At 37.0% G+C, this 25,203-nt stretch overlaps 2 long non-coding RNA genes across 6 annotated transcripts in view; one reads left to right on the forward strand and one right to left on the reverse strand.

Annotated features, from left to right (window-relative positions):
• LOC122996905 overlaps positions 1-25,203 on the forward strand; it is a 94,247-nt gene that overhangs the window by 31,591 nt on the left and 37,453 nt on the right. For 3 of the 4 annotated variants that reach the window (XR_006407110.1, XR_006407108.1, XR_006407107.1), the window contains 2 exons: positions 12,006-12,164; positions 14,653-14,797. This is a non-coding gene — a long non-coding RNA (uncharacterized LOC122996905). The remainder of the gene's footprint in view (positions 1-12,005; positions 12,165-14,652; positions 14,798-25,203) is intronic. The other variant, XR_006407109.1, reaches the window with a different exon arrangement.
• Positions 2,755-4,336, reverse strand: LOC122996906. 2 transcript variants are annotated; one of them, XR_006407112.1, is made up of 3 exons: positions 4,257-4,336; positions 3,181-3,264; positions 2,755-3,089 (listed from the first exon to the last, which is right to left on the reverse strand). It is a non-coding gene; the product is annotated as an uncharacterized LOC122996906 (long non-coding RNA). The 2 variants fall into 2 exon arrangements; XR_006407111.1 differs by lacking the exon at positions 4,257-4,336 and adding an exon at positions 4,098-4,205.

Raw genomic sequence — 25,203 nt, forward strand, 5'->3', positions numbered from 1 at the left:
CTGCAGATAGTGGCATCAACAGCTTAAAATACAGCTGTGGCAGCAAAACCAAAGTGTTAAAAGTTCGCGTGCCTTAAATGGCAGTAGTGCAAAACATTACAATTGGCAGTGTGATTGTACATTAGTTGTTTGTATTGTTGTTATATATAGTGTAACAGCAGCAGAGACAACAGAAAGACTATAAAATATAACTTGTAATCTGTAACGTATTAATACACATGATTGGTGTGTATTACCATCACTAAACGTTAGCATTTAGCTTGCAACAGTATATAAAATTAGAACACAACTCCTCAGTGGTGTTATCATGTTAATGTATTATCATGTTGATAAGAGTCTAAATAGGACAAACCATCATCTCGATGTCTCTTGTAAATCTCATTTTCTGCAGAATTCTTGGTGCCAAACAGCGGAAATGATAACTTTACAGTCTCCAAAATTACGCCATCCTCGCCTCTCAGTACTAACCACACAGTTTCAACTCGATGTAAGGTTACCTGGTTTAAATGTGAGATGACTGTCACTGGCTCTTTCTATTCTTCTTCTTCTTCATCTTCAAAACAAACAGAGCTATGCCAGGGAGAGGGGAGGGGAGGGGAGGGGATGTGGAGAAAACAGTGGGGCTTATAGGAAAGTACAGTAAGTCTTTATTCTGGGAATCATTAGCAGAAACAAGTGTCACCAGTTAGAGGATATACTAATCATCTCCACCATAGAAACCTTTATGAAAACTATATATTGAGGTATCAGCATTGACAAAAATATATTGAAGTTTCAAAATGCAACATGTAGCTGATTTTTCTGAATTGAGTTCAAAGCAGCCTGCCGGTAGAGGATGTTTTGCCTGTTACCCAAAGACATTTAAAAGTTGATGGACACAGTGTGAGTATGTCCAGATTCATCTTTTTCTCTGCTTTTCTACCTTTCAGTCCACACTAAGGCAGCATTTTCCCTTTACCTTAATGACTGAGCTTTTGAACAGTGGTGTGGATGAACAACGTTGCAGCATTTGTTAATTGTGACTCGATCTCTGTGCCGGCTTGCTGCTCCTCTATAATAATAATATAGAGGTCAGGTCATACACAAGGTCCACTGTGAGCTGGAGGGAAGATATTGTTTTTTCTTTTGACACCTGAGCAGGTTGAATTATTTTTGACCTTTGAAGTCTGACAGAAGTCTTTTGATGTAAATCCATACATCTCTGTGATTTGCATGATTGATGGAAGTGGGTTGCTAAAGGGAAACAAAGCATAAATTAAAATAATTTTTTTGAAAATTGGTCGTTGTTTGCCTCGTGATACTATAACTGCTTACTTTATACTTAATTGGTCGTTGTTTGCCTCGTGATACTATAACTGCTTACTTTATACTTCACTTTAATGGCTGCCGGACAGCCGGTGGAATTTGTTTTGGGTACAGCATGTTTAAAACACTCACACAGTGTCAGCAGCACAACATACAGGCAGACATACAGTAATGTGCAAAACTTTTAGGCACTAAAAGTGAGGATGCTTTCAAAAAATATTATTAATTATATTATAATATTATTATTATTATATTATTTCAAAAATATTGCAATAAATTGTTTGTGTCAATTAACTTCATACAAATTAAAATCAATATTTGGTGTGAGCACACTTTGCCTTTAAAACCACAGCAGTTCTCATTACACCTGCGGGCAGTTTTTCAAAGTACTTGGCAGGTCGGTTGTTTGAAGCATCTTGGAGAAGTTACAACAGTTCTTCTGTGAATTTAGGCGTCTCGGCTGCTTCTGTCTCTTCATGTAATCCCAGACTGACTCCATGATGTTGAGATCAGGGCTCTGTGGGGGCCGTACCATCTGTTGCAGGACTCTTTGTTCTTCTTGTTGCAGAAGATGGTTATTTATGACTCTGGCTGTATGTTTGGGGTTGTTGTCATGCTGCAGAATGAATTTATGACCGATCAGACGCCTCCCAGATGGTATTGCATGATAGAACGAAGAATCTAAACATGTCAAGTGCCTAAAACTTTTGGTACTGTATAACATACACAAGAAGTAATATTTGCAATATTCGTAGGTGGACAGAGATAAGCTGCATGTAGCATGATGAAAAGATGGAGTCATCTCAGACTGGAGATCAGAGTTGACCTGTTTTAGTTACAGCTAACACAATGTTGACACCTGTTAACACTGCACGAGAAACCACTAAATATTTTTAATTCACTGATTTTGTTATGGTGCCCAAACTTCCTCTCAGTTCACTGATGATGTTTTAAGTCTCAGTTGTTGAGTTTCAAAAACATTAACCCTTACGTACTATTCATAGTCTTCACAGTATCTCCTCATAATAAGTCTCTATGTCAAACTTCTGATCCACAGATCTAGTTTTCATTCATAAATACCTCGTCAGTCATCAATAAATAGGTGATTAAACCTTAATGAAGTTTTCAGAGAGCAGAGAGAGTTTATTCTTCAGGTTTTACACTATTTGTTTATGGAGTAAAAAACATTCACAATCACACTTTATTGTGGTCCTGCGTTACCTAAAACAGGAAAACATAACAGGCATCATGATTTCAATAAATGTTTATTGAATGTGAAGAATGTAACAATGTTTTTGACGGTCCATTTTTGTATATTCTGGGTCACTTTAGGAAAAGTCCTAAAGTTTCAGGCTAAAAGAAAGATGTTTTTACTGATCTCAAATGTACAAGTTGATCAGTTTTGGCTTGAACACTATGTTACAGTGAAGGGTTAAAACAACATTTAAAACTATGCTAAAATACCAAAAACCTCCATTAAAAGTGAAAATCTTTGTACATATGAACAGTATAGCTTACTATATTTATACTAACTGAAGATGTATTCACTTGTAAGAGGTGCTGGGATAGGCCTCATCCCCCCCGTCACCCTGAGCAGGACAAGCGGTGGAGAAAATGGATAGATGGATTTATGTATTTGTGGAGTACAAGTATACATTTCCTATGTGTCATAAAGCTACTCAAATCCTTCTCTGTCACCTCGTTGCTTTCTGTCACCTGAGTGTCGCGGGTTGATGTCGTGTTGTTCCAAAGGTTTCCTGCTTTGATCACAAAGGGACGTCTGCCTTCCAGGAAACATTGGCAGTGTTAGTCTGTGTTTCCACTTATATCATCATCATCACAGCATCAATGAGTCACCACATGTGAAGTGTTTACCTGGGTGGGAGCAGATCTCATTGTATGGGTGTTTCGGAAACTGGAAGCAGGCAAGGTGACTGGCGGTAATTTGAGGTCATGATACTGTAAATGTCAGTAAGGTGTGTGTGTGTGTGTGTGTGTGTGTGTGTGTGTGTGTGTGTGTGTGTTTGTGTTACAAAGAAAGAGAGAGAGGGGAGAAGAGTATGAGGCAGACTGAAAGACACACATAGATATTGATTGTAGTAAAATTTTTCTCCACTAGATGGCGACTCGGTTCCACAGAAAACAACTGGGTCTCCAACACTGTTTTTCTCTGCTACAATCCTCATCTCTGCCTGCGTTTAAACTACTTTAAACTACTTTTCAGTTAACTGAAAACATAATTTTCGACGCTTTTCTGTTCAGTTTCGTTCTAAAAGCAACATAATCCACAACCAGCCTCTGTTTTGAATATTAACACACAGTCTTTGTCACAGTTTTCTCTCTGCAGACAGTTTTCAGGGCGGCTGTCAGACAAAAAAAATACACTTTTCATCAGAATAATCACCATAATACACCAATAATATGTTTCTATTATGTTGCCTTTGCGCCCAGTACTGTATTTAAATTCAAGTTAATCGTGATTTATGGTTCGTTTATTCTCTCAAATGAGCACTTATTCCCACAGACGGAATAATGTTTTGTTTTTAACATAACGCTATTCCTCTATCTCTCAGTGATTTTCTCTATTAAACACATATCATATAAATTATTTGCTATAATAAAACACTGTTTTTAATGGTGAAATCGTTCATAACAGACCAGCTCATTGTGTAGTCAATTTCATTTTTGTTTCGACAAGACAAGTCAAATATATTTAACAAAAACGAAAAAATTACCCAAAAGTTTTTCCACGTAGGGTTATTAAAATGTATTTGACCGACATGTAACCTTACCTCCTCCTCCAAGAAATATACAACCGCCAAAAACTGAATAATGAAACGCCCTGGCTGCAAAATGTTGTGTGTATTTAACATGGTTTTACACTTTCTATTATGGGCCTAGTAATTGTGTTGAGGAGTTGCAGAGAGTGAAATAATACTTCACATAATTACATAATTTGTAGAATATCTTGCAGCAAACACGCAAACCGGGATGGAGCATTAAAAAGTCAAATCTTCACTTCGATAAATAAACGTGTTGAAGCACGTCGTCACTGCGGAACAATTTATAAAAATCAGACGCAGATAATTAAATATCCTTTCATATTTTATAGCTGCATGATGTTTCTGTAATTAATTTCCTGCTGCTGCTGCTGGAAATTAAGTTTTAATGACTTCAAGACTTGACAAGAACTAATAATATTAGTCAGTGTGTTGAATAAAGACGAATAGTGATGTGATTTCCAAATGAATGCTTGTGCATTTTCGATTTGTGTTGCTTATTTCTGCAGCAGCTGTGATGACCAGATCACATTTGGACCCAGTTATGCTGAGACAGGATGGCCTGCAAAATTAAAAACAGTTTTAAGACAACAAAATGACGCTGGACGTGCCACGATTTAAAAAGAAAAGAAAGGAAAAATAGACACATTTAAGTCCAAATTGGTTCCTGTGTGAGCTGGTTTTTAACTTTTGGCCTTTTCTTCTCTTATATCCAGTTTCAGAAACCTCTGGGACGCATTATGAGGGTTTGCGGCGCGTCTGTGCCCTTTAAAACGTTTTTGTTGCGATAAATACATTTATTTATCTTTTTATTAGTCTATGATAACATCACTTATTATTTGAATGTATCCTCTCATGCTGTTATGAAGCCACGACTATGAAAAGTTTGTTTTATTCATCTATTAAAAGATTTCCACCGTTTTTTATAAAAACTGCGCTGATTGGTCGCAACTTTAAAATAAATGCAGTTTTAATCGCGACTTAATTGAAGACATTTTTCACAATTGATCATGAGAAATAATGCAGCTCTTCTGGGGGGGAAAACCGTGTGATTTGAATAAAATGTAAAATAACAAGATGTCACGACTTCCTTTTGCATGAGGTGAAAATGTTCCTGTGGATATTGTTGACAGGTATTGACAAGTTATCACTCTGTAAACAACGAAAACAACAAGACCCGATAATCGAAATGTCACGGCCTGATAAGCTTCCTGTGTGATGAGAAGACAGACGTTTGACATTTTGAGTTTGTTTTTCCTGCTCAGTCTTTCACACACACATAGAAGGAAATTCATTCACTTCACACAAGCAGGAAGAAATGATGGAGGCTCTTTTTAAAAAAAAAGTGTGTTAAGAGGTATTAATGACATCAATACCCCAATTAAGTCTTTTCTGTAACATCTAAAAATAAAAACCTTTTAATATTCTGTAGATAATATTGAGACCTACATATATGCATATTATTTTATTTCAAACATGACAGAATTATTAAACCTATCATTGAAAAACAGTCTGTGCCACCCTAAAAGTAATGATAAATAATCTATTTATTATCAGTTTGATTATGGAATTGGCATGTGCAGTGACATCTGTACATTATTTTCTTTAAACATATAATCTTTTGTGAGAGAGAATAGCTTCAATGCATCTTATATTTAATATCTGATGTGTTTTTCTCTGTCGTGATAGAAAACTGTATAGAGACGATCAATAACCTTTCAAACTCCTATCATCACTCAGCCGTGACATCAAATTCAGAGTTCAAATTTCATTTTCTTTGTACTTTGAATATATAAAGTTTCACATCTTTATTCTTGTGTGACTATGCGTGCGTGTGTCTGAGTCACCTTGGACTCCTGTGGTTGTGAGGAAGGTAATATTCACCCAACTAGTGGTGTCACCGGCTCTAAAACGAATGTTACAGTAGAAATGCTGCAGGTTAAATGGGAGCTTCTACTGCAGGGTGCAAAGTAAAGACTTTAAATGCTGCACGTACTGCAGGAGATGGACGGTGTTTGTTTTCATTTCACATCGTAGCTTTGAGCCTCGGCAACCGGAGCTTGTGACTGTGTGAACCGGGGAACCAGACAATACAAATACAGACAGTAGGTGTGTACAGTGGAAAATAAAGAACCTGAAACAATGATATATCATTTCAGGATTTTTTTTTTTTTTCTTTTGATATTTCCTATAAAAGAACCTAAATCTTGATGTAATTTTCCTCTTGTGTGCAGCTACTAAGCCTTATAAATATCATTTTCATGGCTAAATGGTGGATGAGTTTAATTTAAGTGACATTAAAATACCCATTAATATGAAAAATAAGCATATCAAAGTTAAGTTAAAACAGTGAGTAAAGCATATGATATTTTTAAGTCTTTTGCAAAACACCTTGCACGCAAACACTAAACAAAAGATTTGACATGTGGGAATTATCTGTTCAGTAAATCATAAATGGTTAGTTGCATGCGAACATGCATGCGACTGCACATGCCGCAGCGCTCATGAACATGTTTTTAAGGTGTCTGAGACATCATTAAATCTGTTTTTCTGAAGCAGAAGCTTTTGAGGAGCTTGTGGTGCTATAGATAAGTTGTTCCTAACCAGGGTTTAGTCTGTATCTAAGCTGATCTGGTGGTTGTGTATTTTTACTTTTAGCTTACTTATTATTTGCTGAAACTGAACCTTATATTTGGTGTTTTCTTTTATATCTCTTGGTTGACTTGGATGGAATTACAAATTTGCCAGTCGAGACGTGATGTGACGTGTCTTCATGCCGGTCCCTTCACAGATTTAGCAAAACATGATTTCAACCGTTTCCTCTGCTTCCCAGATGGAAGTTCACGCTCTGCTTTAAAAGATTTGATTTCAGATAAACATCAAGTGAAACTGCACAATAAATACGGTACTTTCATTCAAACCATATTCATCTAATCGAGGTGGAAAGTGACACCTGCTTCTACAAAAAATGTTGTGGGCATCAAAGCAATGTGTGTTATACTGTTGTGGTTATGAGTTGCTCTGTGTTAATGATAATACACAGTTGGTGTTTTTGTACAAGTGACTGTTCAGTTTCAGGATGCGAGACGTATAATTCAATATGTACAGCACTCCTTTTAAATTTGCCTTGTTTAGATCATTTATGTTCCAAGAGGGCAAATAAGGCTGTTCTGTCTCTTTTTTCTTTATTTAGCACTGGCAGTGTTGATTATATAAATCAGTCATTTAGTATGTTTTTCATGGTATGTTGCTCATCTCTAATTCACTACATTGCATTTAAAATGAGTAAGTAGTATGACGTAAAGTGCTGATTTGTGGCTTTAATAATGTTTGGGGGTGTCTGTGTCCATATTGGGTGACCAGTTTTTACCTTTTGGGGGTATAGAAAAGGCTTCAGTTTTTACATGGTTCATCAGACATTAAAAGTTTCTAATGTACTGTAATTAAAAGCCAAAACAGAACAGCCCAAATACTTGCAGCCTGAACAGAGAAGTGAAAATAGTGGTTAGGTGCAGCCCTAACTTAAACCATGCCAGACCCACACACTGTTTATTGCTCAATATCACTGAGTTTTAGGTAAAATCCCAGTGTTATCAAAGGCAGCATTTACTGTGTATCAGACAGAATTATGAGAACATGAGTTTCAAACGGTGCACAAGTCATAAATTACACTTCAATGCTCAAGAAAGCATAAAAAAGAGACACCTTTGGATTTCAGATGTGTTGGAACAAGCAGATACAACATGCTAGGGCTGCAACTAACAATTATTTTCATTATTGACTAATCTGTGGATTATTTTCTCGATTAATCAGTTAGTTTTGTGGTCCATAAAATTGGGAAAAATGTTTCCCAAAGCCCAAGATGCAACTTCAAATGTCGTCTTTTGTCCCGTTTATCAGTCCACAACCCAAAGATATTCAGTTTACTGTCAGAGGACTAAAGAGACCAGGAAATATTCACGTTTGAGAAGCTGGAACAAGAGAATTTTGACTTTTTTTTTTTCAAAGATGTCTTAAAAGGATTAATTGATTATCAAAAATAGTTGGAGATGAATTTAATATTTGGCAACTAATTGATTAATCGACTAATCATTGCAGCTCTACAATATACAGCACAGTATGTCATTGAGAAGCAGTGTGGAGAGTTAATTCTCCAGTTTGAACACACTTTTAGGGGATAGACGAAGATCAAAAGTGAACTAATTTTTACGAGTTTGGCTGAATATGTGAAGAGAGGATTGGCACTGAAACAATCTTAGTCTGCATATAGTGTGTTATGTAAGGCCTCCATGCTAGAGGATGTTGAAACAATAACAGCATTAAAAACACACATCACTGTCCCAGTATTTACATCTGTCAGAGATGTAGTTGTCCTAAAATAACTACAGTAGGTCCCTTATCATAACTGAATGGTAGAAGATGTGTTTTCCAGCGAATGTCCCACTTTAAAACATAAATATCTGTGTGGAATGAAACCTGATGTTTGTGTCTGGGTGTGAAGCTTCATAAGGAAATCAGGCAATGATCCGCAGTGAAGCATGTCAGCTATGGAAATGAGAGATTTTTATCATTAAGTTATCCTATCCCACTCGTAGCACACACCTACATACACACCCACAGCCGCTGACACCCTCATACAGTCTCACGCAGGTAAACACTCAGACACCCACACACTCACTTTCTCTCTCGCTCTCGCACACACACACACACACACACATCAACCCTCCATCCGTCAGCACGCACTTTATACGACACCTAATTGTGTTTGCCAAGAGTGTGATGTGTGTTCTCTAGAGGCCTCTGGCACGCTGGGATCTTCGTGGGTCACCTTGACAAATATTATTAACCTGCAGTGTGCAATATAGTTTTTTGTTTTTTTCCACCTAACTTTGATTTTCATCATTTTTGCACAGTTTGTGTTTCTGAAAAATCTCATAGCTCAGTGAGTGGACAATATGCACATACGACATTTTGGAGGCAAAACATGGATTAAAAACATGACACAAGTACATTTTTACTATAGATATTATCATTTCTGCTACTACTAATGTTACTACTACTAATACTAACACTGCTGGTGTAGAATTCATACTGCATGTACTATTATTACTCATAATATTCATTTGGAAAAAAGTGACCACTATCAAAACTACTACACATTCTACTGGTACCACCATTACTCTTTATTATTGCTACTTCCATTTTTAACATTACTACTACTACTACAGTAATATCACAGTTTTTACCATTACTACTAATATCACAACTACTACTGATACTACTACTACTACTACTACTACTATTACTATTACTGTTATTGTTGCTACTTCCATTTTTAATATTATTACTACTACTACAATGATTTCTACCATTACTACTATTACAACTACTACTACTACATCTGATAATACTATTATTAGTACTTTTACTGCTATTGTTGGTACTTCCATTTCTAATATTGCTACTACTATTACTACTACAGTAATAATAATTATAATTTCTACTACTAATATTACATCAACAACTTCTACATTAGCTGTTACTACTATAATTATTGATACCACTGTTAGAACAAGTACTGTTAGTACCATTACCACAACTACAGGTATAATGTTCATTGGTTTGTGAGCTTCTCGTATGTTTACAAGATACAATAGTTTACTAGTTGACAACATTATCTAAACGTACAGTATGAGAATGAATATAGTGACCTTTAACCTCATTAAAGGGCATCAAGCTTAATGTCTAAAATCACTAAAATCATAATTCATTACTGGAAAACAGATAGTTATTACTCACTAGAAGCTAATGTTGTTGCATCAGATTTAAATTTCAGTATTATTTGTTTTGTTCAGGATTGTATTTGACCCTCTTGGGAACGTTCAGTACTCGGGTGTATGCTGTGTCACGATGCAATAACTTTCCAGTGGAATGTGGACGTATACTAGTTTTGGCTGAGATGGTCATTAGACGCAGACACTCCAGTATGTTTTCATACATTATGGATAGAGTATCATGTGTTGTTTGCTTTGTTTGCTTTGTCTTCTCTGACGTCTGTGTGTAATGTAAGTAGTCTCTTGTACAATAGGCTTATGTGCCGGCTGCACATTTGGGTGTAAGATGGAGTATGTTATTAATTCCAGAGGGGAGCTGACACTAAAATATAATTTAATTCAGTAATGTTTCAGCAACTACTGCTGCTACTTTCCACCAAATTGATCATGGTCTAATAAAAAAATAGAAACGGTGTGTAAATTGCTGCATTATTACACTTTGTTGTGACATAAAGAGTAGAGCTCAATTCTAGCTTTTTTTTTTTTTTTTTTTTTTTTTTTAGGTGAATATTGACTGTAAAACAGATTAAATAATTTGCGTGGGAGGTTGCTGTATTTCTTCAGCCCCGAGTGGTGTCTGCAGCCTTCCTCTCAGGCTGCAGATGCAGAGAAAGTCCAATTAGCAAAGAACAACACAAAAATGGGACTTTGCAGAAATAACACCTTTTGGATATGCAGTATATTGTGCAAATCCACCTTATCAGCCTAAGAACCTGCAGAAGCTCAGCAAATCCCTTCATAAATGAGCTCAGACCATTTACCAGACTGTGTTTTTTTTCAGCTGAGAGATTCGGATACTTCAAAGATTCAAAGAACAGCACTGCAAATAATTTTCTGCCAATCATGACTGTAAATCAGGCTAAATATTAATCACCTGGCTCATCTGCTCTGTCAGAAATGTCACTTTCCTCTTTGCAGTTTGGTGCATTTCCTGATGTTCCACGCAGTGTTAGCATGGCATTTAGAGTAGATGAGCATGACCTTTTGAATGTAAACATTAAGAGAAAAACTCATTTGAATCTTGCACACAGCTGTAATTAGCAGATACATCTGTTACTGTTGGTCTATAAATATGCAGTTTTACAAAGAAAAAAAAACCACGATGAGCCAGTGAGTTCCACTTTACAGACAATAACACAAGAAGTGTGTATAATATTCCCTATGCTATACAGACACTGAGCACAGAATGAATGCATCAGCGAACACCTGTTTTTATACAAGGTTGGCACTCTGGTATTATTTATACCTATCTGCTGCTTCCTGCCCATTTGCACTACTGTATTTTTTATATGTTTGTTTTTTAATGGTGTGTTGTGCTATGTATGTACTTTTACTGTACTTTGGGAGAAGCTCAAGACAAATTTCAACTTAAGTGGACAGTAAAGTCAATCTTATCTAATCTAATATTGAGTTGAACCCTGTACAGAAGGTGTGTGCTTTGTTGACTTTGTTGTGTGTTAGCAACTTATGCCATCTTTGAGCTACAAGGGCGAGTTAGCTGTGCACATAATACCTGGAAACACTTGTTGTGGTTCACTTTAGGTTCAAGTGAATAACATGCATGAGGCAGATTAGGTGACAATTTAGAAATGTCTTTTAGATGTAAACAGCAGGTTAATTTTGCAAACAGCTACACTGGCTTGTGAGCTGTTTCCAAGACAGATAATAGTTTGCAAGTTGACAACATTATCTAAGCATATCACAACAATAATGGAATTATCAGTTCCCAAAACTGCTCATAGATAGCAGTAGCTGAGCTTATTCAGTTGAGATCTAATGTTTAATTTTATGATATTCATTACATTAGTCGATAAATTGTTCTTTAAAATGTCAGAAAATAGTGTAAAATGTCCATCACAATCTCCCAGAGTCCAAATTATGTCTTTGATTTCTAGTTTTGTTCGACCAACAATCTAAAACCCCAAAATATTCAATCTATTATCAGAGAAGACAAAGAAAAACAGCAAATATTCATCATTTGGACCATTAACAGAAAACCTAAACCTGTGAATTTTGCTTGACACATTTTCACAATAAATCATCAAGTTAATTTTTTGTCGACCAACTAATGGTCTAATTGTTTCAGCTCTACACTCAGCTGTCCACGCATATTGTTGCCAAGAGATGAGAAACCTCCACATGGCTGCTGGATCGAGAGTGAATCACCTGAAAGGAAGAGAATAAGAAAGACAACAAAGATTGAACATGAAGGAGATAAAAGTCACATGAAGTGTTGAGAGTTCAGGTGAGAGGAGTGTGTGGGCTTTATTTGGCTCCACAGATGGCACACACACACACACACACACACACACACACACACACACACGCCCAGAAAACGTTAAATGTCAGCATGCAGCAATACCAGTGCCTCCTGTCATACCTCTCCCTGAATAGTAAAGCATAGCCTGAAACCCACAAACCTTTTCTCAGTTTTGTTTTTCAGAAGTTGACAAGAAAAAAACTGTTGTTTCACCTTGAAACTGACTAAATATGGTATGTTTTGAGCCAAGCTATATATTCATATTCCTGGAACACGCACAGTATCCCCACTACTGATCACCTGTTTATCAGAAACATTTGGTTTATGACGGATTCCCCTATGACAAGCCTTTCTTGTTCCTGTCTACAAGTCACACCACACTGTGCGAGGAAACAATCCGCTAATTTGAGGTAGAGAGATCATGTGCCGAGCAACCTGCTTTACCGCTTGTCTCTTATCTGATCTGCCTCTTACTGATGTGAAGCTGTGTCACTATTAAAGCAGCACTCTGACTCATTGTCTACCTGAACTGGACTTTCCCATTGTTTTCTATCATGTTCATCAAATTGAACCAAAATCTCTTCAATTTCAAAACTATTGCATAATGCCACGTGTTACTTGCCTGGTTGCAGCACTACAATAAGACATAAATAATGCATCCAGTATTCTACGGGTGATGTATCATGCATATTTCCAGGTCTATATTTATATTCTGGAGCTCTACTGGAATATCTTTGGATGATTTACAGTTAAAAAAAACCTCCTTATTTAACTTATACTGGTCCTTTTATGTAGCCCTTCAGTTCAGCCTCTGTCTGAAACAGGCTGTTTTAGCTCCTGTCTCCTTAAAGGTTTAATGTGTAAGAATTGGCCACCTGATCCAAACAAACAGGGGGCAGCATATCACCACTTTTTCACTTTTTTTTTCTTATTCTTTACTCAAACATTTAACTTCGAGCCTGAATCTGATCCTAAATATGCAAGTGGAAAACGTGAATAGCAGATGGAACAACCTCAGCAACAATGGCTACAGAACGAACGGGCGTATGTGGGCATGCTTGAACGATCCGACGTTTGTTTGAGGAGGAAGTAGATGTAACTTTGCAAACAAAGTGTTCAGAGCAGACTGAAGCCCTGGCTTTTGACCTGCAGGGATTATTTTTACGTACGTTCACCTCAAGTTTAGGAACTTTGACCTTGTTTAACATAGATATCCAACATCATGTAAATGATAGAAAATCACAAAAAAGCACGATATGTCCCCTTTAAATCCAACTGAAAATTCTTTCTCAAACCATGTCAGTGATTATTAATGTATTGTTTATATTTTTTATTGTTGAAAGGAAAGGGGGATAAAATGTCTTTGGACTTGAGCCTGACAGATAAATTTGCCAGACCGATATATCTGTTGATATTAGCTTATCACAGCATATAAATTAGCCAATTGGTAACAAGAAATTGTTATTGCTATTTTTCAACTATCAAAATTCCTTATAATATAATAACATAATATATGCACAGACAGGGGGTGCTGTCATGAAACCAAAAAAAAAAAAAAAAATCTTCCATTTTATTTCAAAAGATAGCACAGGACATAAAACTTACAAAGCAGATCTGTATGCTGTACTGGACCTGTCATCTTGATTTATTGTTGCACTGCTTTAAATTGCGTAGAAAACTGTCAGCTGGCAAAAACAAACAAGAAAAGAGCTGAAACAGATGGCATCGACGATTCGAGAAAGTTTGACTTTAGACCATTTTTATTACTGTTACGTTAAGTCATCAGTGAGTTGGAAAAGTCATGCTTGGCCAGTGCCCAGTAGGACTGCACTGGAGAAATTTAGCTTGGCAGCTCTGAAGAAAAAGCTTGCTTGTTTAAAAATGTGCAGTCAGATAAGTGGTCCTATTGCGGATGTCTAAAAAAACTACCACAAAGCCAGTACTGTTTTGGTTTTAATGCTTTCATTTCGACTGAGGGATGGATAGAGAAAAGTCTGTGGCCTTTAAGCCTCAATAAAACTCTTTAAGAAATCCAATACTTGAGCTCAAACTTGTTTGGTGTTTGGCCAGAATCGATTAGTATGGTGGACAACAGTGCAAAAATATGGTTCAGGATGAAAATGATCGTAATTATACTTCATGAAGAAGTCTAACGTTATATAAACACACATCTGTCTGAATTAGCTCATTGAGCTTGAAGCTTTAGTGAAGAAAAGTTGTCTGAGACTCAATAAAGTGATGAAGAAGGTGAATATGAAAGCTTTCATTGTGAAATTAGTGTGGATTAGCTCACAGGGAGCCTTTGTTTGACCCAATGATTCACTCTATCCAATGTAAAGTGCTTGAGGATTGAGTGGCACTGTTTCACAGTCATTTGTCTTTGTTGGCTTATTATCTAAAAATTTCAAGTTAGAATATTACCTTTCCCCTGAAAACCTGTTGTGATACGATGACTCTGAACTACTTTTCACAGTTGGCGAGGAGAACTTACTGCTGCCAAGAAAAACTGCATCTCATCGCCTCATGATTCGACAATCTTCCGCTCTATCAACACATCAAAAACTTTTCCACATGCTTCGAGTCGCTGGGTGCCACCAAACCTCTGCCAAACCTTAGAGGTGTGAATCATAACAAATCAAATGTTTAATGATTCAGATTGTCCTTAACCCTTTAACCTCTTTTTCCTCAACATCTTAAATGTCAGTCATTGTTCTCCAGTAGCTGGAAAACCAGCAAAGACCAACATTTCCGTCTTTCACTCTCTCTAATGTGACAGCAGAGAAGTTGACCTTTTGGTTTTGTAATGACTTTTAAAAATTTCATGACTTTTTAGTGAAGCTTAGAGTTACCAAATCACTAGGGTGGTTTATCACGTGGGAAAACACATACCACTTCTTTTTAAAATAACACAAAATGATGCAATTGCTATGACTACTTTTCCTCTGTGGGAAAATCACAAAGGCACATCTTTGTCTTTTTACACTTCTCATCTCTTTGTTGCCTCTGTCTAGACCTTCAAGTGTTTTCTGGTCCAGGTCCTTTCCAGTTTTGGCTGTGTGTTTGTATCACTTTGTTGCCTGTTGCCGAGAAGAAGCGTTAACTAATAATGTCTCTCACTATTGCTGTGACAGGAGGAGACACGGTGAAGACTGAGTCTGTAAAACGTTGATTTATTCTGTAACATGAATAAGTATGCAAGTTCTTCTTAGAAATGGCTCGCCTGTGAAATAGACTGATAAATCCGTTTGTCAGTTTTTTTTTTGTGCGTCAGTTTGCTTTCTAATGGTGTTGCCGTTGAGGTTTACCACATAAAAAAACGTTCTTTATCATTGCTATAAACAATGCATTTTTGTGCAAAAGTGGGGAAAATAGCACATCACATGAAATGCATCTGATTAAAATTAGTGATATTACTGAGGTTGTGTAACATGTAACAACACGCTCATTTTTATGAAGCTAATTTGAGTCCTTAAAATTTTATTGTTTTCTAAGAATAAATATCTGCCAATGCCGTGGGATGCAAATCGACTTGCTTCAAGGAAAATAGGTTTTTACAATTCAAATATGGACAGAAATTACTTTATAAGAGTGTGACATTTTAAAAAAAAAAAAAATTGTACTCACTGCCTTATCAACAGTGAGTCTGTGCCATGGTGTGTATGTGTGAACATGAGACCTCTCCCACTTGTGGTTATCTTGTGTTCCAGACCGTAGGAGGCCTGCAGTCTTTCACATCAGGACAGCGAGACGTCTGCTTGCCACCGACACACAGACAGACTCATGCACACACACGTTCTGTGATGTAGAGACTGATTAAAAAAACAAGCACGTTGTGAAGAGAAAAAAGTGTTTAGCTTTAAAAGACACATTATGAGCCAAACAGTTAGTTTACCTCCCACTTGACCAGATAAAATCAACTTCTGACTGTTAGAAGATGCACCGACATGTTTAAGGTGCTAAAATGTAAAGATGTCTAAAGATAGATTTATTTTTATCTTCACAGCCATGCGTGCAAAATTAACTTTTTTGTCCACCAGCCAAAAGGCTAGTGAATGTTCAAATTTTATCAGCCACTCAATAGATTATCATTATTTTTCATTTGGCTGGTGAGTGAAGCAAATCTACCAGCCACTTGCATATTTTACCAGCATTTGGCTGGTGGCTGGTGCTCATTTTGTGCCCTGTTCACAGCCCAAAAAAAGTTTGTGTTGTGCAGAAATGTGATGTTTCTGCAATACCTTTCTTTTTCACAGTTATCGTTTTGCAGATGATGATTTTGTAGCACTTTTTTTTCCTTTTGATTGATCACTTTAAGTCCCTTTTGTTGTGTACATCCTAAAACTCATGAACCCCTATGAGAGGTCAGAGGTTTGATTCCTGCCAACAGCCGATGTAACGCATAACAGCCTTGTGTGGTTCTCTTTAAACAAAACATTCAAGAGGTCAAATATTTAAAATGTAAACTGCACACTGAAGTATTTTTAGAAGGATTGACCTATAACAGTCAGCAAATCCCATGAAAATATCAAAGTAAACTGAAAGTAGTTCCCAGCAAATACACTATGTACACTAATAACGTTTTCTGTAAACTACAGCGGTTTTAAGAAATTAGTCTTTTCAAACAACACTTCATGTGCTTTCAGTCCTACTAACAGCCTGCACCATACACTACAGTCTGCTGCTATCCAGTTAGTTGTAAATGCATCAGGTTGTAGCTTAGAATAAAGGAAATGGTTGGCAATATGATACAATTATCATAGCAGGTTTTGTGAGAACTAAAACCATAAATGTTGTTTGTTGGCTGAGACTGGACAATCAAACTTTGAGGCCGATGTTGCATGAAGCCTGTTTGTCTTCATTGATCTGTTTGTTCACTGCTGGTGAAGAAGTGTATAATATAATAATCTGCTCCTGTATCTTTCTGCCATGGTCACATGGCGTGTTTACGAGAGCAGCAGTCTCATTTTCTTCTTGCCACTGTTGCCGTGTTTACATAGAGAACAATAGAGGCAGCGGTGGTGCCCAGCAGCTCTGTGAGGCTGTGATTTGATCTAATGCTATCATGATTACAATGACGATATAATGTTTACTGTGTTCACCATCCCAGTTTAGTGCATTAACATTCTAACATTTGCTAATTAGCATAAACAGAGTACAGCTGAGGCTGCTGGGATTGTCATTAGTCTTTTAGTTTATTTGATCTGATTATGGCATCAGTTTAAAATTCAGGAGAGACCAAAGTTATTGTTGTTGATCATGGTCGAACTGAGACGATAATAATTTGAGTCTTTGGGTTCTTGGGTTAGTTTGAGGAGAAGAGTCTCAGCAGGTGGTACTGAGGCAGATTTCAAAAATGTCTCTTCACATCAGCTCCTCCAAGTTTCACAAGCCTCACCTCTCACATGATAAAGTAACCCGGGGACATTTGAGCAAACAGGTCTCATTGTTTCTAGATCCTTCACACTTTGCATGTAGGAAGAGAGTGGGAGTCAGTGATGCACTGTTCTATAAGCTTCATTGCACTTGGAAACAGGAGGTACTTCTGTTTTCTCTTGGATTTTTTCCCCCCACCCGATGTTTTAGTGTAGTAAACAAAGTTTTACCAAAGAAATATGTGGCTTGCACTTTTGAACCTTTGCTGGAGTCATGGACTGTGTCCTTTCTCAACTTCAACTTGTCAAACTTCAAAATTAGATCACTAACAAAATCACAAAAATAGGTTCACCACAAAGAAGACACTGACCTTTTTAATATTCACACTGCCTGTAGACTTGTCATTCTGAGCTTCTGTGGCCTCTGTCTTGTGTGATCTCCATGATTAAACATTAATACTAATAAGCTCAAGCAGTTAATTGTTAGTTTCTTTCTTGCAAATGAATTTCTTGCTCTTTGATTCAAAGACAGGACTGCTAACTGGATGTAATGGGCTCTTATGAGTGAAACCTCCACTTAACAAGCTTTTTCCTGTTATTAAGTATCAGCAAATAGAACCTAGTGCCTTTGTCTGGAGCTGGGATGAATTGAGATTATGTTTTTTTTAATGCAGTGATATACAGCTATGTTTTTTTAACTTTCTAGATTGCTCTAGCTGAGTTTCTTGTATGTAAATATGTTCGAAAGGGATTAATATTTCATCTTTAGTATACTGTCACACTGTTGATATTATGGTATTTCATTATTTTACTGAGCCACGTCTTCTGAATAAGACACTGATCAGGAAGGAAAACAATGTTTTATTGAGGAAGTGCAGATCATTTTTCTCCAGAGAAGCTTAGATGATTTGATGTCAAGAGAAAAGATGTTTGTCTTTAAATCAGCAGCTTTGTATCACAGCTCCTGAGAGAAATGACGGATGAAATCAAATCAACATGCTGATGAGAAAGGCAGGTTTTGTTATTGGCCTGACTCCAGACCTATTCGAAGGTTTATCTACAAGGGAGAACAAAAGCTCAGCTGCAGATTGTTCTGCATGTTCTTGTGATTTCATTCAGTGAACACTTGATGATGATGATGATAAACGGCTCCATGGAGAGACTAGAGAGTCTTTTATTCCGGCAGTGAGCATATCTGTACATGAATCTGAAAGTAATAGTGGGATAAGCTGATCCAACTTTAATCATGGTATTTTCAGATTTGAAAAGGTGACAGAGTTTAAAAGTGAATATTTAGAAGAACATTGTGAGCTACAGCAAGGTTAAAATCATGTCTAGTCTCTGATATTTGTGCATCGGGTACATGACATCTATTTCGTGTTTATTTTATATGCATATTGTGATATTTCATGTGATATCTATTTTGTATCCGTGTATCTATCTCATACTTCTTTTATCAACTGGCAATAGCAAACATCATAACTGATATTTGAATGTTGATGGGTATTACTTATTGTGTTGTTCACGTGATCAGCACACACTTGAATGGAGTTTTGTTCTGCTTGTTGTCTCCATTGTTGCCTGTTGCTGGGAAGCGTTGCCCAATGAAAAGACCGGTAGATGTGTGTCGAAACTGCTCAGTAGTTCTGTAGTGAAATGCTCGGGTTGTCAGGAAAGTCCTAATGTACACGTCATTGCAATGTACTTACCCAGAATGCATTGTAAAATTCTGCAGAGGTTTAACAAACTCAGTGGCTTCCCTTTACGGGGAATCTCTGTCACCATCTTAAGTGACAGTCTAATACTGGAAATGGACTTCTGTGACACTGACCCACTGAGAGTGAGTGAGCAGTGATGTTAAAGGATAGTTCACACTTTTTCCAAGTCAAAACAACAGTCGTAGCCCAAATGAACAATGAAACAGGTTTTGCTCACTGTAATCATTCCTCCTGTTTATACTGACCGTTAGAAGATCCCTTCTTAATGCAGCTTATAATGTTAGTGATGGAGGACAAAATCCACAGTCCTGTTTGTGTAAAAATGTATTGAAAAGTGTATCTGAAGATAGTATGAAGCTTCAGCAGTCTGAGTTAGTGAAATAAACTGGATATCTGCCACAGTTACAGTCTTTTAGTAAAAAGAATCCCTCTTTGTGTCTTGATGGCCGGTTTTTTGCTGCTCAGCTGCAGTTGAAGGATCGTGACAAAAAAAAGGAATTTGGCACTAAAAAGACTGTAACTTTGAAAGATATTGACTTGATTTGACTAAGTGGGACGACTAAAGCTTCATAATAGCTTCAAATAAACTTTTAAATACACTTTTGCACGGAAGGAGGACTGTATTTTGACTGATTTTTTTTCCCCCATTGCTTATGTTGAAAGTGCAGGAAAGGATCTTCTAATGGTCAGTATGAACAGGAGGACTGATTACAGCAAGAAAAACATGTTAATGTTGATTTTAGCATTTCACTATTGTTTTAGGACAGACTTGGAAGAATTGTGAACCTATCCCTTAACCTACTCCTCACCTCTTCTAAGTAGATTTAATCAACATTTATGCTTGTCAATTTGAAGGCCAGCTGAAGGGCAAGAGCATTTTATTTTCAATTCTCTGCTCCCCTCAGGCTCTGTCCTCTCGCTTTGTACTTGTGCGATGCACAGTTCCTGGAATTACCGAGTGGTGAGGGGAAGTGAAGGCGTACATGTCACACGATTCTTAGATGTACCACCTGTATGTTCTGGATATGACGGGATACGACGTCACTACACTTCCGCTTCTCTGTACAGTACGTCCAGCAAATCATTTTCACAGTGGGGTGACACAATAGCAGCTAATGAAATGTGATTCAGATGAGCCAGTTGGTAAGCAGTGTCTGCTCATTATCACTCCATAATTACATATCCTACAGTAAATATTAATATCATTAACTGCAAGTATACTTTGCTATGACAACTTTGTTAAGACAAGCCCATAACAAGAGCATACATTTAAGAGTTTCTTTAGAAGATTAGGGTTAAGACTTTTTACACCATAGACCTGCTAACTCTGCTGAGGTACAGTATGTTGTTGATGTGAACGATTTAGTACACACAAGCTGTGTCCAGAATCACTCCCTTGTAGGCTTTTTTCACAGAAGACATTTAGACATGTGGGGAGTTAACAAGCAGAACGATAAAGCAAACAACCTTGTGGGTGACCAGATGCACCCCCCTTGCCTCCTCAGTTAAATTGTTGCCATCTGGGCGACGATATTGCCCTCCTCTATTTACTAAAAATAGATCCAACTTTTTTATTTGTTCCACAAGCCATTAAGTTTTTAAACAGGCAATGCCTTAGCACCTTATCTCTCATGCATTTGACCACTCCTTCCAAAGGATGTCGAGCTCGTCTGGCACGTCCTAATTATTGTTCTCTCCTTTTTCTCTTTCTTTTTTTTCTTTTCCTTACACCTAATTTGATGCTAGCTGTGAGGTACGTGTATGGGTATGTGTACGAGTATGTCTATTGGCTTTTTGTGATGTTGTGATGAAATGCCTTGTGAGAGTGCTGTAAACCAGTTTCCCTACAGGGACAAATTAAGTATCTATCTATGTCACAGTAGAGAAATCACAGGTGTCTAATAACTTTAATTATAGCTGAATTGAATTTAGTGGATGGTTTCAGGGTCCTGCTATAGTGCATGCTGGTGCTTATAAAGAACAGAGCCATTGTTAATGTTATTAGCGACACCTGTGCTTTTCCTACAATGGCTAAATTAGTGTAGAATCACTATGTTGACCTACTATACTAAGTTAACATTTTGAACTTACTATAATTTAAAATGTCTGCTGTGAAAAAGGCCTCTTCACTAAATCACCATTCCCTATAGAATAAATGCTCAATAATTTACTCTATAGTGAGATTTTGGACTCTTAGGAATCATCATTTTGTGAGGTGTTGTGTTGCATAAGTGTAGTTTTCACATCTATTAAAAGCAGCGCATTTCATCGTGACATTTGTAGCTAAATGATGGTGTACATGCTATGGACAGTACTTTTGTTTTGGTCTCTTGTGGGTATTTTTGAAGGCACTATCAATTACAAACTTGCACAATATGCATAGCAAAACCTCTGCAAATGATCCAAAAATGCAGAAGCACGTCTGGTCTTCAACCAGCCTAAAACGGCTCATGTCACCCCACTTCTCATTTCTCTCCAGTGCCTCCATGTTGCTGCTCACTTTAAGGTCAAGTCACTAATGCACAGCACCCACTTATGTACCTAAACTCCCTTATTCAGGTTTATGCAAGTTCTCAATTCCCTACAATCTGCAAACGCCTGGTCCTACTGTCACTGCGAGGCAGGAAATCTAAATCCAAACTCTTCTCCCGTATGATCCCTCAGTGGTGGAGCCAGTCGTGAACTGGATTTGGTCAGCAGTACTTACTTAATATGCTCTTTCTCCATCTCTCAATCCTTCTCAGGCTCTCTCTCATTGCACTAGGCATATATTACTTCAAGCACCTGCAAGCCTTGTGGCGCTTGCGTCAGGCAGAAGTGAATATCGTGGCACTTTTTCTGGACGGCTTGTCCTTGATCCATTGTAGCTTGTATTGCATATTATTTACTTTTTGGACAAAAATGTCTGACAAATGAATAAATGTAAACTTAAACCTACTAGTCAGACACTAAAATGGTTGAAAAGTGCACAAGGTTGCACATAGAGACACAACAGTTTTATCCTGATAAAGTTGCCATATTTTTAACAAAACCTCTGGAGGATATGATTTGGGGTTATTTTCTGGAGGGCACTGTGAGGGTAGTTTTTAAGGTAGGGGAGAGTGTTACTCTCTATTCACTTTCTCCGCATAGTTTTTCCGAGCGCGACTTTCTTTGTTGGCTTATTTTACGCCAGCGGCACTCGGCAAGTGGTGTTATTAGTCATGATGAGTAAAGTTTAAACTACTTGATTTAATCCTTAATACCACATGATTCAGAGCTCAATCAAATAACTATATATGAAATTTGATGGATGAATTGATTTATATGACCGTTTGAAAATCATGTAACTGACTTACATAAAGTCTGATATTCTAACATAAAGAATAAATATTTTAAAAAAACCACGAAGGGGAAGTTATTTTGAAGCAAATCATGTTAGACTGTTGGTTTGTGGAGGTGTGTGAGGCCTAGTTGTAACTGGTTGTCTCTTCACCACTTCAACAGATGGTGGTGTCGTTTTCACATCTCACTTCAAAATGGAGACGCTGTTTCAGGCCACAGTTCTCCTACGACTTTTGTTCTGTCTGTAAAGCCTCCCACATTTCTCTGTACTGTCAGAATGAGCTGTTATGTGCTGCAGGTCTTCATGCGCCACGATTGAACCATATCTTTCTGTCTTAAACTTTTCTCTGTCTTTTTTTTTTGCGGGGTGGGGCGGGGGAAGGGGGCCTCTTTCCAATCTTTTTTTTTTTCTTTCACTTTTCTCTTATTTCTGCGTCAAAACATATAGAAGGCGCACAAAGAGAGAAAAGTAGATTTTTCTATTCCTTTCTGTGCCATGAAACTGAATCAAAAAGAGAACTACTTTGATCAATGAGGCATTAAAGGTGACATGATTCAGACTGAACCCACGTTTTAGAAACTAATGTCTCATAGTGAAATTTAAACTATGACTTGTGAGTATCATGAAGTATGTTTATGCCAAACGTTTTTTTTTAAATTTATACTTCAAAAGTCTTGCACATTTTCTTTGACATTTCTCTGGTTTTACCAGTGTCATAATTCCACTACACATTTCTTTTTTTTTTTACTTTCTTTTCTACTTCTTTTCTTTTTTTTGTCTGTCTCTCTATCTTAAAATATTTTTAACACAAAAATAAAGGAAAGTAAATTTGAGCTCAAATTCTGAAACTTAATTCAAAGAAGAATAAGATTTGTTTCAGGTCTGTTTTTATGTATTTAAATGTAGAAATTAAGAGATTTCCACTTGCTCTTATTTGTGTCAGATCTTTATTTTGCTCTTGATTCATTCCTTCTTTCCTTTCTGCCTCTTTCTTGCCCTCTTTCTTTAATTTTCTCCCCTCTTTCAACTTCAAAATATCAGCGGCAGAGAAAGAGGAAAGCGTATTTCAGCTCCTCTACCCACTGTTCTCTCATCTCCTCAGCTTCCTTTTCACTTTTTTGAAACACACCGTGCTTGAACGCATCAAAGCCCAGCCTCAACGTCTTCTCCTCTGCTCTCTGACTAATTTTGATAGTAAAAGACGCCGAGTAAAGCTGATATGTCTCCACTTATATTTTTAGGTGGCACAGTCATGCTGGATTATGTCATAGTTTTCAGGTGTGCTTGGTGAAATATGTCGGTGGTACGATCGTCTCCAGCGACACTTGTTTACATCCCATCGAGACAAACTCGGTCTCTGCTGTCTGGGGAAAAATTGTCCACCTCAGTTCTGATTTGACTTTGTGTTCACAGTTTTTGTCGGACGCTAGAAAATTGTAGTCGGAGGCTGGCTGGTGTTTTGTCATAGGCCCCTGAATGTTTCTCATGGTGTCTTAAGTGTGAAAAACACAGTTAAACAGTCGATGTTGGTGTAGAAAACAATGCTAAGTAATTATTTGAACCCGGACTTGTGCACAAAGTGTGGTTTGTTTGCTTCGGGTTTGTGTTTTTTAATAAATAAAACGACCAGTAATAGTGAAACTCTGAATCAGAATGAGAAATACTTTGATCGATGATCCTTTAAAGGTGACATATAAACTCTTGAGCAGTGGGTGGAGTGGTGTTAAATGTTGGCAAACGGTTATTTTCTTTTTTTAAGGTGCAATCTACATTTCTAAAAGTGTGATAATCCAAATATATTTAAGCTATAATTTGCTAAAAAGCAAGAAGATACTGAAATAATTTTTAGTATCTCTACTGTATAAATAAATATATTTAGACATCATAGTCACATGTAATATAACATGTTTCAAGCTTGTTTTGAAATTAAACTGATGTAAACAAATTAAATAATATAAATACTACAATATGAGCATCATCACACTCTTAAATTATATCTATAAAATGATGGGTCATATTGAAAGTGAGGTAGATACTGAAACCCCAACATGACATTTATTTGTAACAAATTTGTTTTTCAAGGTGTAAATCTGTTTCAAAATGTGCTACTTAAAGTGACATTATAAGCTCGAACCTATGTGACTGTGTTTGTGTTAATTGGTGTCAGACTTGTTTTCTTCTTATAAATAAATCCATAAGTCATACTGAAACTGTGATGCTTTGGAGTGATAATATTACCAGAGCACCAGGGGAAATTTGCCTTGTGAAATGTTCGGTTCTCTGACAACCCACTCAGTTTCGACTGGAAAAAAAAAAAATCTTTTAACCTTTTCAGCAACAACAAATGCAGGTTTAAAAAAAAAAAAAAAAAAAAAAAAAAAAGAAGAGGAAGAAAAAAAGAGAGAAATGAGGGTGGCTGAATATTGTCAAGAGTGTGTTTCTTTACTGTTGACAACCGGTTCGAAGTCAAAATCCTGCTACTGGGTGCAAACTGGGGTTTTTTTTGCGGGATCATCCAGTCATCTAAGCCAAGTTGACTCACATTTTTGAAAAAAAAAAATTTGAACGTCTGTGTATTTTTACGTTTTCAATTTTACATCGATGTCTCT

This window comes from Thunnus albacares, chromosome 14 (genome assembly GCF_914725855.1).
Source record: "Thunnus albacares chromosome 14, fThuAlb1.1, whole genome shotgun sequence".
NCBI lineage: Eukaryota > Metazoa > Chordata > Actinopteri > Scombriformes > Scombridae > Thunnus > Thunnus albacares.